General features: G+C 40.4%; 1 pseudogene; it reads right to left on the reverse strand.

Moving 5' to 3' along the window:
• Positions 1–364: 364 nt before the first annotated feature.
• On the reverse strand, positions 365–859 carry LOC116857131 (annotated as a pseudogene).
• Positions 860–11,807: the final 10,948 nt, after the last annotated feature.

The raw sequence follows: 11,807 nt of genomic DNA on the forward strand, positions 1-11,807 counted from the left end.
CTCTGAGTTACTATCTTTCATGTTGGTAATTAATCCCTCCCCCCACCCCCACAATCCTTGGAGAGACAGCCTCATTAAGACCGATCTTAGGAATATGACTTATTAATTCTTACTGTGTAGTTACCCATTTTATTTATTTATTAATTTAGTTAGTTACTGTTGTTTAGTTTTTATGTCAAAATCATAAACTTAACTCTGCAATCCAGCTATACTTGGAGGGGAATAAGGAAAATATGGAGCCCACAGAACTGCAGCAAGAGCACAAAGCTTGTAGGATATTTCAAGCAAATGGGAGTGAAGGGGTGCTCTCTTGAGCTACAGAAGGAATGGGCTGGTAGTTAAGATAAAACATGAGTAAAATTTATTAGATTTGTCCACAGTCTGCATTGGTGATCTTCTTGCTGGTCTTGCCATTCCTGGATCCAGAGCTATCCATGGCTTCCACAGTATTCATGCCCTCTTTGACCTCGCCAAAGACTACATGCTTGCCATACAACCCCTCAGTCTTGGCAGTGCAGATGAAGAGCTGGGAACCATTTGTATTGGGTCCAGCATTTGCCATGGACAAGATGCCAGGACCCATGTGCTTCAGGATGAAATTCTCAACATCAGATTTCTCCCCATAGGTAGGTGGACTTGCTACCAGTACCATTATGGTGTGTGAAGTCCCCACCCTTGCACAAAATTTCCTGAATAATCCTGTGAAAGGAAGACCCTTTTTAATGAGATCCTCTCCCCCCAGTGCTCAGGGCATGAGAGTTTTCTACTGTCTTTGGAACTTTGTAAACAGCTTGAAGGAGATCCAGCCCGAGGGCTCACCGTCCATGGCAAGGTCAAAGAACATGGTGGGTTTGATCATGGTTGGGTGGCCTGGGTGGCTCTGGAGCAGGGTTGCAAAGCCTCTAGTTATCCATTTTTTAAAATATTTTATTTATTTTTTTGACAGAGATCACAAGTAGGCGGGGTGGGGGGGGTAGCAGGCTCCCTGCTGAGCAGAGAGCCTGACGCAGGGTTCGATCCCAGGACCCTGAGATCATGACCTGAGCTGAAGGCAAAGGCTTAACCCACTGAGCCACCCAGGTGCCCCTATAGTTATCCATTTTAATCCTCATAACAACCTATAGGGCCAGGCACCAATATCCCTGTTTTGGGGACGAGGCAGTAGAGATGCAGAGGGTAAGAATTTGCCCACGGTTGGGGGCTCCTGGATTGTTGAGCATCCAGCTCAGTTGGTTGAGTGTCTGACTCTTGATTTCGGCTCAGGTCTTGATCTCAAGGTCCTGGGATTGAGTCTCACATCAGGCTCCGTGCTGAGTGTGCAGCCTGCTTAAGATTCTCTCTCTCTCTCCCTCAGCCCCTCCCTATTCTTCCTGTTTGAGAAAAACAAACAAATAAAAAAAAAAAACCCAAAACAAAACAAAAAAAAGAACCCATTTGCCCAAGGTTACTCTACTAGGTGGTGGAGACAGGAACTGAGGCAGGAATGCCACTCAGTGCCAAATGTTTTGAGCCTGGAGTTTCTATTTTTACACCATAAAGAGCTTCATTACATTTTTAAATTAAAGATTGGTTGAGTGGATTTTTATTCAATAACCTCTTTACTCGATCCCCGGTTTATAGATTAAGCAGTTGAGGATAAGAGCAGTCACATGGGAATGTAGAGGCAGAGCTGGGGTTTGTATCCAGGTTTAATGGTCCTCAGCCCCTCATGTGGCACCAGATAGGGAAACTTGGGTCTGAAGTATCTCCATTCAAGGGCTTTTAAAAAATACATTAATTACTGAATTCTCCCATTTAGCTTGGGAAACCTCTGGGCAGTTCTAAATGCTGGTCTTTGGTTCAGAGGCTCTCCCTCCTCCCCTCCAGGGTAACTCTCAGCTCTAGAAGAGAAGGTACAGTTGGTGATAAGAAAGCGTGTGGATTTCACAGACTGTAACCTGCGGCAGTGTCTAGTAGAGATGAGCAGGCATTTGAGTCCAGTCCAGGTCTGGCACCAACTTTCTTGTTCAACCTCATTTGTTAAACGTCTGTCTCATAGTAGTGCTGAGAGGATTGTAAAAAATACTGTGTGCAAAGTGGATACAGATGATGTCGGACACTAAGAAAGGGCTCAGTGCACCACTGCTATAATGAGAACTACCGTTTACTTGCCTTGGGCTGAGAGCTATGATTTTCCTGAGCAGGAGACCCTGCACAGCAGGACTAAGTTACACTTAATTCACTGCCATGATGTTTGTCTTCTTTGACCATAAGTGTTTATAGTTTCACAAGGGGCTATGAGCACTCATGGGTTGACTCCTTCCAAATATGTCTCTTTCCCTTGCCCTTGTTATATTCTCTTTCTTGCCTTTTCCTCTCTCTCTTTCAAAGGATGCACATAATTTTTACTCTCAGCTCAAATAAACCATATATGGGGAAAGAAGTGGGACAGAAATGCATTAAACAGAATGTCAAATAAATGGAAAAGAGCAATGAGGAGATATGATTGACTTCCTTCTTTGCTTTTTTGAACAGTGTTTTTAAAAATCTTTAAAAATATTTTATTTATTCATTTGACACAGAGAGGGAGAGAGAGAGCATGTGCGCGTGCACAAGCAGGGGGAGCAGCAGACAGAGGGAGTGCGAGAAGCAAGCTCCCCACTGAGGAGGGAGCCTCGTATGGGGCTCGATTCCAGGACCCTGGGATCATGACCTGAACCTAAGGCAGACACTTAACAACTGAGCCATCCAGGTGCCCCTTGAACAGTGTTTTAAAATATCTCTCTATAAAATTTCATAAACCAAAATCGGGAAATAGGCAAAACAACTCCACAAACCATGACCTCACCATCCTAGTGCATTTTATTCAACCCCTTTTAGTCTTTTTCTCTATATACTTTTTTGAAATGCAGATGTAAGATGGAGGATAAACATCTTTGTACTGTTTCCTTTAACATGTTGCTATAAAGCCATAGAAAGACATGGAAGAAACTTAAGTGAATACCTCTAAGTGAAAGAAGCTAATCTGAAAAGGTGACATACTTCATGATTCCAACTCTATGTTGTTCTGGAAAGGGCAAAACTACGGAGGCAGTAAATTGATCAGTGGTTTCCTGTGGCTTGGAGGTAGGGAGAGAGGAATGAATATTGAAGCACAAAGGGTTTACAGGGCAGAATTATTCTGTGTTATATTCTAATGGATACATGACATTATACATTTGTCAAGACCCATAGACCTGTACTATACCAAGAATGAACGTTAATGTGTACTATGCAATTTAGTTAATAATAATGTATCAATATTAGGTCATCAGTTGTATCAAATGCACATGAAGGCAGATATTACTAATAGGGGAAACTGTATTGGGAAAGGTGGTACATGGGAATTTTCTCTACCTTCTGCTCAGTATTGCCATAAACCTAAAACTACTCTAAAAGCAAAGACCATAAAAAATAGATATAGTAGAATTTAAAATTTTGAACATCTGTTGTGTCCTTCAAAATAGTCTCCTCAGACGTTATGTGCATGTTTTAATGATTTTGTCTTTGCTAAAAACATGTTATAAGTTCTTGTCGAAAACTTTCTACAGAGATTAGGTGGGTGAGCAAGATAGAGACACCATTTTTAAATTTACATTTGTTTATCATAGGAAGTTTGAGTGGAAATGAGACCTTTTCTCACTTGTCTCACAAATTGGATTTGAAGGTTTTTTCCAACCTTCCATAGAGCAAATGGATCCTGGTGGAATATGTGTATAGCCTCCCGAGAGAGTGCTTTGAAAGAGAGTAGTGTTTCTTTGGATCATGAGGTGTTTTACATGAGAGAAAAGGGAAAATGAAAGTATCATATTTGTACCTGATGTTTTTCTTTCATGGGACAGTGGACGTTGGTGACATGTGACTACCAAATCACAGTGGACCTAGACCTTTAACCAAACCCTAGTTCCACCATTTGCCAACTCTAGAATCCTGGGCAAGTTTGAATCCTCATTTGTTTTTCCTTAAAATGGGGGCTATTATCTTGGACAGTTTATGTGGAATTTAATGGAGAATGCACAATCTGTGCTTGGAATGTCCTATTCCACACTGCTCAATCATGGTAAAAGTTATTACCAATAATATTGTTTTTATCAAGAGAACATCTGAGCTTAATATTATTTTGTGAGTCTGGTATTAAAAAACTAAAGGTAGGGGTGCTTGGGTGGCTCAGTCTTTAGGGTGTCTGACTCTTGATTTCAGTTCAGGTCATGGTCTCAGGATCCTGGGATCAAGCCCCGTGTAGAGGAATCTGAAGATTCTCTCTCTCCTCTCCCTCTGCACCCTCCCCTGGTCTCTCTCTCTCTCAAATAATAAATACATAATAAAAAACTAGATTTAGATTTATAGAAAGAGGAAAACTTTGCATGAGAAAATTTGCATGTCAATAAGTTGTCACCTCATGTGTTAATAGCTGTTATTTTTAAAATTTCTTCTTTTTTGTAGCAGTTAGGGTACAAAATTTATGACCTACTTTTTAAGAACCTGAGCTTACATAAGTTTACATAATGTCACTTTTGCTTGCTAGTGTTCTGATCTCCTTCAAGTGTGAAAGGAGCTTGTCTGTTGAAGCCAGTACATTGAGAATTGCTCATAACCTGTAGCCCATCTCAGCATGGCTGAAATCTGTAACCTGGAACAGTCATGGATGTGTTACGTAAATGTGATTTGTCAACTGTGTCACAGTGAAGGAAAAGATTGAGAATTGCTGTTTTGGCTCAGTCCATGTGCCAGCTTGTCATTCCTCTTACCCTTCAAAGTCAGACTCAGCTGCTACTACAATTCCTGGGGGCAGCATCTGGACTCCAATTTGTTTTACCAGAGAGTATAATTTTGCCTTAACATACACATTTTCAAGCAAATGTTAATATATCGAAGAGGACTGATAAAGTCTTCTGCTAATTCCTGCACCCCTTGGTTGGTATTTTAGGAATAAATAGAAAAAAATAAACAAATAAAACTTAGGAAAGGATAGAAATTAATTTTAGTAACAATATAATGCCAGTTCCAAGCCTAGCTCTTACAACTAACCATCAAGTTAATTTAATTCCTCAAACCCCATTGCTCCAACAAAATGTTGTTTAAATCAATTCATTCTTTCATTAGGCTGCCTAAGAGCACCGTGGAGTGATGAGAAATTACTGAGATGGCATTCATGTTTCAAAAGCCCCTCAGTTTCACTTCATTTTCCATCCTGACATGGGACTAATGTTCTGCATTTGCATGCTGAAATAGTATTTTTAATTGTAAAAGTGGTGTTGTTAAATTACCTTCAAATGAGTTTATTTTAAACGGTTCATTAAAGTTTTTGAAATCATTCCCTGCATGATTGCATCTCTTCTCCGCTTTGATGTATTACATCTCTCACCAAAAACCCAGGCTCTGAGAGAAAAACCTTTTCTTGCAAGACTCACAGCTCCTGATCTGGCCGGTTTTGAAGTGAAAGCAGCAAAAGCCTCATGCTACTGCAGAGTGGCTGAGAGCACCGGTCTCTGGCACCTCCGCCTTGGGGCTCGGGGGGGGGGGTCAAGGCAGGTGGCTGTGTTCTGCAGTAATGGAAGGTCAAAGCCACAGAGGTTTCAAAAGGCTTGTGTCAATTCAGAAGATGAAAAGCAGCTCCCTCTGGATAGCTAGTTTGGTTCTGAGATTTAAATACATCCCAGAGATTCTGTGTGTTCTCTCTCATTTTAACGTTTGTTGCCCCCTCTCCGCCCACCCCTCCCCCAATGCCCTGCCAGTGCACTTCCGCACAGCTGCCATTCCACTTTTCATTATTCCTCCTGTCTCTGTGTCTTCTAGGACAGTTGCCCTTTCTTATCTTAAGCCTCAGCAATTACTTTCTCAAAGAAGGCTTCTTTTTACCAATAATATGATTTTCCTGAGATTGTCGTTTGTATGTTTATGAGAGTTCCTTTCTTATATTATTCACTTATAGTAGGTTTGGGGGGATATGAAGTCGCAGTGTGTTGATGAAATAGATTTGAGTGTGTATATGTTTTTTTTTTTAGTTATTGTCATGAAATCCTAATTTCCCATTCAGACCTACCACTTTCTGCAATGGTAGAAGCACCCAAAAAAATCACTGAGCAGGGGGGGTGCCTGGGTGTCTCAGTTGGTTAAGCATCTGACTCTTGATTTTGGTTCAGGTCATGATGCCAAGGTCGTGAGATCGGATCCTTGCATGGGGCTCTGTTCTTAGTCCAGAGTCTACTTGAGATTCTCTCTCTCCCTCTCCTTCTGGCCCTCCAAATGGTTCTCTTTCTCTCTCTCTTTAAAATAAGTAACATCTTGGGGAGCCTGGGAGGCGCAGTCAGTTAAACGTCTGCCTTCAGCTCAGCCCCCCCCCATATCAGACTCCCTGCTCAGTGGGGAGTCGGATTCTCCCTCTGCCTCTACCTATCACTCCCCCTGCTCCTGTTCTCTCTCTCTCTCTTGCTTACTCAAATAAATAAATAAATAATAATAAATAAAACAAAAATCTTTTAAAAAACACACTGAGCAAGAAGGTTATCCACTGAGGTAGATCATGTGGAGAAAAATTGTGGAGTGGAGAGCCAGCTGTGTTATATGCTCTAGTATGTAATGTCAGCACTTTACAACTTCCTGATCAGGGGATGGTTTTGGAGGTATTTCATATCTCATATGAAGGTATCTCATATTACTTGTTAAGTAAGATCCAAACTCTGCTTAATGACCCAAACCATCCTAACCTTGAGTAGAAGCAGCATTTACATTTCTATTCGGACAGAATTCCAGCTTTCCCCCTTAACATCTGTTATTGAAAATGCTGTCTTTCTGGTGACATTTAAAATACCATAGTACTATTATGAATTAACAATTTGTTCTAAAACTTTTTAAACAATGATAATAGCCCAATTATCCAATCATCGATTGCTAAAGCCAATGTCAAGAATAGAACTCCTGTTTCCTCATGTAAGCTACAATTCCTAGATCTTGCCCTTTAACCTTTGACCTACATTAACTTTTCCTTGAACTTGCAGCACTCACAGTGCATCGGCATGCATTTATTGAGCACCTATTATGTGTAAGACACTGTAATACAAACTGTGAGGAAAACAAAATAATAAAGATGGAAAGAAAATGAGAGCTAATCATCATTTTCTCTGTGCGGGTTACTGCACTGTTTATTTTCACCTGCATTATCTCATGACAGCCTTCTAGGTTCATCCCCATTTTAAAGACAAGGAGGCTGTAGATTCTAATTTTAGCCCTCAAGGGATTTACAATCCAGTGGGGAAATAAGGTGTATACACATAATAATATAAAGCAGTACATAATGCATATCAAATGAGTATTTCCAATGTGGCTTCCACAGGTGTTGAAAAAAGAAGTCATAAATTTGGGTTGGGCTAAGTAGAAACACCTTTGATACTCTGGTGGGGAAGGAACTTCATTCACACTACAAACACTTTTGGAGTGCCCACCATAGTAGGGTAGGGACTGATTTATAAACAGGAGCATCAAAGAGGGAGTGACTATGTGACTTGGTATGGGATTTAAATGAAAGAGGAAATGTAATATAAAGTGTTGGCCATAGCTCTTTGAGTTTCCATGAGCTTATTTGAGTAGTTTTACATTTCTTCATTTCTGGTAGTTCTTTTGTTCACATAATAAAATTCATGAAAACACAGAAGAGCTTGCATTTTTGATGTTTCTTCTCCTGTAAGCTCTTGTTTTTATTCTAACTTTGAATTAAAAAATTCTGTTTCATTTTCCAGGATTCGGGGTAGTTGGTTTTACAAATTTCGGTTTGGCTAATGACAACAATATAGTCAACATTTCAAATTCACTTCCACATTACTTCTCCCATCTGTTGGTTTTTTTTTTTTTTTTTTTTTTTTTTTCATGTGAATGTTTTTAGTATTGACAAAAACAGTACAGGCTAAAAACTGATATTTGCGTCTTGATTTAGAAGCTGGTTTGGATGATGACAACTTGAGATGTTAGTTCAAACTACGGTAAGAAAAGATTCCACAAAGAAAAGATTCCATTGCTTTATTAGAAGTGAAATCTTTTGTTGAAACTATTCATTGAAATGATACAATGAATCAGCCCCAGGTTCCACACAGCATAGTGTTTTGTTGCTGACCAAGGAGTGTATTAAAGAAAATCTTAATCTGTTTCCTGTGACATCAGAGGTTAGGATTTTTCTCTATTTCCAATTTCCTTAACAACTTGTTGATAGTGCTACCAAAAAGAGGTTTAGGAAGCTATATATATGTTACATGGCACAAGGAACTTTGTAGATGTAATTAAGATTACTAGTCATCTGACCTTAAAATAGCAGTTTATCTTGGATTATCCTGGTGAGCCAAATGAAATCACATGAGACCTTGGAAAGAGAAATATTTCCTAGGATGGTAGCAGAAAGGGAAGTCAGGAGATTTGAAATATGAGGATTCAGGATGCTGTTGTTGCCTTGAATCTGAAGGCGCCCATGTGTCAAGGCACTGAAAAGGAACTGAACGCTGTGCAAAACCTGAGTGAGCTTCCTTAGAGCCGCCAGTAAGAGCCCGGGTTAGTGGACATCTTGCTTTCAGCCTCGTGGGGTCCTGAGCTGAGAACCTAGCTAAACCGTAGTGCCCAGACTTCTGACCCACACAACTCTGAGATAATAAATGGGTGTTATTAATAATTTACCATTAATTTATGGTAATTAGTTAATGTAGCAGTAGCAAACTAATATATTCAGCAATGCCCCAAGGCATGCATAATCTGCCCCTAACCTCTCTCTCTGGTTTATCTTGCTTTACTTTTCTCACTGCCACACCCTCTACTCCGCAGCAATGCTGGCTATAGTATGTTGAAGTATAGTCTCCAAAAGATATGTCCAGGTCCTAGCCACCAGTACACATGAATATGACCTAATTTGGGAAAAGGTCTTTACGGATGTAATTAAGGATCTCAAGATGAGGTTATACCCGGTTAGCCAGGTAGGCCCCAAGTCCAATGACAAATGTCCTTGTAAGAGACGGAAGAGAAGCCCATAGGAAGATGGGAGCAACAATGGGCATTACATTGTCCCAAGCCAAGGAAACATCTAGAATCTCTAGACAGAGCAATAGGGAAAGAAGGAGTCTCCTCTCCAGCCTCCTAAGAGAATTAGCTTTGCCAACACCTTGATTTAGGACTTCTGGCATCCAGAACTGTGAGAGAATAAGTTTCTGTTGGTTTAAGCCGCTTCCATTGGGTTAATTTGTTAGAGCAGCTCTAGGAAACCAACATACTGACTTTACAGGTTCCTAAAGGTGTTGCAACCCTTCCTTTCTCTGGGCCTTCTCAGCATTTTGGAATTTGTGTGTCTCTCCATGTACTTCTCTCCCCAGCTCTTTCCATTTGCCTAGCTGACTTCTCATGTAGAAGGTCTCAGCTCAAGAGAAAGTTTTTTAGAAATGCTATTCTTAGGGATGCCTGGGTGGTTTAGTTGGTTAAGCATCTGCCTTCAGCTCAGGTCATAATCCAAGGGTCCTGGGATGGAGTCCTGCATTGGGCTCCCTGTTCAGCTGGGAGTCTGCTTTTCCCTCTGTCCCTCACCCTGCCTCACTCTGCTCTCCTGTTCTCTCTGTCTCAGGTAAATAAATAAAATATTTGAAAACAAAACAATCAAAAAACAAACAAAAAGCCAGCAAAAAAAAAAAAAAAAAAAAAAGAAAGCCTATTCCTGACCACTCTTCTCCATCACTCTGCTAAAGTTTAGGCTTCCCTGTTATTACATCCTCTCGCATCAACACATTCTTTCCTCTGCTTATTTGCATAATTATTCTTTTTTTTTTTTTTAACGCTTTCCACTAGACTGTCTACTCTAAGAGGACCGTCCTCATTTTTGTATCGCTCACACCTGTCACAGAGCAGGTTGGCTATAAATATTTGTTGAATGAATACATGAATATTCCTTCTGGCTCATTCTTTGTTTGGGAATATCAAAGGGATCAATCCCATGCAAAGATCAATGGAAAAAAAATTTAAACATTTCACTTCCCAACACCCAGCTCTAATGCTTTTTCAAAATCCCATCCTTCTATTCATTTTCATTCATATTCAAGCTGAAGCAATGATGGGAACTAAAATGGGAACTGTTGAAGATAAGCAGAGAAAAGTTAAGACTCAGAGCTTCTGTTTCTAATCTCTTTAAATGCCTTTCAGATTTGTTGCAGAAGAGCAGCAGCTGAAGGGAGGAGTGTGATGCCTATCTGATACCCACATAATTGTTTATTTTTGAGCAGACAGCCTATGCTGTAAACATTAGGGTTTTTTTTTTTTCCTTTTTATTTGTTTCCCCCTTTTGTTTAAGTCAAAGTAATTATGTTTGCATTAGATTAAGCACTGACTTGTTCTTGTGCAAAAACAATGGAGATTTGTTTTCCCTCCCGATCTCCCATTCACTGTGTCAGTCCACAGTAGCACTGAGGAGTGAAGCCGTAGTCATTGCAGACTTGGAGCTGGATCCTGAGAGACATTTGCAGAAAGGAAAGGGGGCAGGTAGGAAGGGAAATGGAAAAAGAGGAGACTGGGGCTATTAGCAAAATAAAAAATGTTGTAAGAATGCATTTGGTTTTGCTTTCATGGGAGGTTTCATGATGAGCTAAGTTCTTCCAATAGTCACTTAATGCAGCAGAAGAGTAATTAAATCCTCTGTGGCCCTGGTCATTCCCTGTCTGTTTACTGTGTCTTTTATGGCCAGTCGGCTTCCAGTATTTTCCCTAGATGCTCTCTCCTTAGTTCCCTCCCTCCTTAAATTTTTGGGTAGGCTCTTGGACAGAATTGCCATGAGATACTCTGCGGTAATTAAAGAAGCATGGGGGAGCTTTCACGGCTGGACTTGGGAGAGGTAAAGACTCTGGAGCGGGTGCTCAATTTCCTTGTCTCTTGGAAGCCTCTGAAGAATGAGAACAATGACCTTCTGGATCAACAGTGACCAAGTGGGAGCCATTTAGCTCCAAAATCAGAATTGTGATGATAATTGGAATCTCTCCCTCTAACTGTGGAAAGCACACATCTCATTTTCTTCATGGGCTCACAGATATTTTTGAGTTTCTTGGCCTGGTCAGAATGACTAGGTTTCTTAGAACAGGAAGCTTTCTTTCAGATCAGGACTGTATTTGAAGCTTTCCCAAAATTTTCTTGCTTTTCTCCCATTCCTTATCTTCTCTGCTGCTGGGAGGCAGTGTGGGGACATGTGGAGACTCAGAGAAGCTTGGAATAGAATTCAGGCTCTGCCATGTGTGGGTTGTGGGAACATCAGCATGTTACTTAATCACATCAGGCTGCAGTTTCTTCTAATTTAAGTGGGTGCGATAATGTTCACTTCAGGGGCTTGTAAAGAAGAAGGTGATAATGTAGGAAGAACATCAACACAGTTTCTAGTACACGATCATCTTTCAAGACTGGCCAGAAAATCCCCCCAAACTGTGTCTTTGGTGGGTTATACTAGTAGCTTAGGTAGCGCCACTATTTCCATTTACTTAGTACATTACAGTTTCTGCTTTACCATAGAACATATTTTATCCTCAGACTTGTGTTTTAAGGTAGGAACATAATTTTTTTCTTTCTTGGGTTAATTAGACTTTCATCATTCAAGATGTCTACCCTTAGACCTGCCTTATGCCACATGGTCCCCTGTTTCCTCATTTTTTCAGTTACAGGGATTTTGATAAGAAGAGAAAGAACTTAGAAGCGATATTTTTTGAACACCTACTATGGTATTGAGCCAAGGGGACTAACATGAAAGCACTTGATCTTCCTTTTAATTGAAATATTGTTGATATACAATA

Source organism: Lontra canadensis, unplaced genomic scaffold, assembly GCF_010015895.1.
Source record: "Lontra canadensis isolate GAN:19392208 unplaced genomic scaffold, GSC_riverotter_1.0 scaffold118, whole genome shotgun sequence".
NCBI lineage: Eukaryota > Metazoa > Chordata > Mammalia > Carnivora > Mustelidae > Lontra > Lontra canadensis.